Raw genomic sequence first — 2,208 nt, 5'->3', positions numbered from 1 at the left:
TATACATGCATACATACATACATACATACATACATACATACATACATACATACATACATACATACATACATACATATATATATACATAGTGTGTGTATATATATATATATATATATATATATACACACACTAATACTATACTACTATATATGCTACCTTGAATGTTACACTCAAATATACAATAAAAAAAATTAAGAAACAATAATATGAAATTTAAGATTCGGCAGTGAAATGGAGATTACAATGATTAGTGAGTAGACTCTGCAGTGTACAGCACAAACATGCGGCATTAGTACACTTTCAGACATGCAGCCAATAATGTGGTTTTGTGTTACATCCTCTATAAATGCAGGAGCAAATCTGCCTGGTCAAGTCCAGTATGTCCCTACACCAGGACACACTGGGCGGAGATCCACAGTCTACTGGGTGCACTCTTATAGTTTTAGCGGGGAAATATCTGGCTCATTAGTGGCTAACTGCTCCACTATGCTCACCAGCTAGTTGCTAACTATGTCTGGCTGCCATTTGGTAATAAGCAGGTAGGGTTCAGTTATCAGAGATTTTTCACTAAAAACAGCTGCTCGCTTACACTGCACATTACATTACCTTACATTACCTGATGAGAGTGAACCAAAACAGTAAAGTTGTGGGCCAAAAACCAAACCAATTAGCTGAAAGACGCTTACATAGTCCATAGAGCAGGGAGAACAACATATTGGATCACAATTCCTTTTAAATTATTCAATAATAGTGACCCCCTTCACAGCCTTTTAATCCATTGTTAATATAAAAATATTGATTAGCTTTAAGACTAAAAGATTGGTAGGTGGACAGTAAGTCACAAATAATATCTGGGGACAGACCATGAAGGACTTTTAAAGTACTGAACACAATCTTAAAAATCAATCTTACAGTATTAAAAACTGGCATTCAGTGTAAAGACATTTAAAGGGAAGTAATCTTGTTTTTCTCCATCAGCTCTGTGCTTTCTCATTCCCTCCATTGTGTCCTTTGTGTCTCCTTGTTCCTTTATGAGCACAAGATAGTATGAACAATTTTTCCTTATTCTGTCTCACACAACATTTGAAAGCCTGTACATGTCTATTAAGAAAATGTACCTGTATGTTTAAGTGTAGTCAACAAACCAATCCATAACTGACCTCAATGATCCACATAGCATATCCATGCTGTGTGGCTCATTAGTTTGATAAATATGATCGTTATTCTAATCAATAACCGACCAGCTAATGAGCCAGCCAACCAAGCATTGGAACACACGGACATGAACAAATTAAGCACAATGCAGGCATACAGCTGGAGCTTTACCACACAGCTACTGTGTCAAGTTATTTATGTCCTTTTGGTACTGTGTGAAAACTAACCACGAACAGCCTGTGTCAAGGTGAAGAGTGTATTTTTATTTTTGGATTCTTCACCCAGTAACCTTGGACTGTAAGTGAAGCTATGACATGACAAACCATGACGAGGTGAGGGAGGCTTTAGAACTGCCAACATCAGAGAGTAAATCCATACGAGAGCTTACCTTGCTCTACACGGGCAGGAGGAGTTTATAAACGTCTTTAACAGTGAAGAAGCTGCACAATCATAACATCAGGTATTCTGAATATAGCTATTATCAAAAACTATTTTCATGTATGCTCTCAAATGGATCAGGGAGAATTATCGGCAGGAAATCCTGCAGCGCCTCTACATACATATTTAGATATCTCACTAGCTTCCTCTTCAAATTCCCTGATTGGCTCAAAGTCTTAGAGACTGTGTTTATGTTGTGGTTAATATCACCTTTCTATTCTAAGTGCCTCTAAACCAGCGGCAGCTGAGGCAGATCACAGCTAAGCATGTGTGTGACTTAACAGGAGTTTCTGTGAGCTCCACCAGCAGCCAGAAACAGCTGCAAACGTGTGTGTGTGTGTGTGTGTGTGTGTGTGTGTGTGTGTGTACACAGGAAGAAGTGTGTCTGTGAGAGGAAGTGATGACGAGAGAGAGACAGAGAGCTGAAGAGGGAGCTTGTGGGTGAGTTTGGGAGTGAGTGGATGAGTGATTGAGTGTGTGAGCAAGTGTGTGTGTATGGGTTCGCGAGAGGGAATGGTAGTGTCAGTGAATTAGCTATTGAATGAGTGTGTGTGTGTGTGTGGCAGAGAGAGGAGAGTCATCTATTGAGTATGTGAGAGAGTGAGTGAGTGATTG

At 39.3% G+C, this 2,208-nt stretch overlaps 1 protein-coding gene across 1 annotated transcript in view; it reads right to left on the bottom strand.

Annotated features, from left to right (window-relative positions):
• The window catches only part of kcnh2b (potassium voltage-gated channel, subfamily H (eag-related), member 2b), a 212,340-nt gene that overhangs the window by 114,234 nt on the left and 95,898 nt on the right, over positions 1 to 2,208 (bottom strand). The window lies entirely within an intron of this gene.

Source organism: Morone saxatilis, unplaced genomic scaffold, assembly GCF_004916995.1.
Source record: "Morone saxatilis isolate NCDOM2014 unplaced genomic scaffold, NCSU_SB_2.0 Contig0, whole genome shotgun sequence".
Lineage (NCBI taxonomy): Eukaryota > Metazoa > Chordata > Actinopteri > Moronidae > Morone > Morone saxatilis.
Note: the sequence above shows the minus strand (reverse complement) of the source record. Positions and strands in the feature narration are given on the sequence as shown.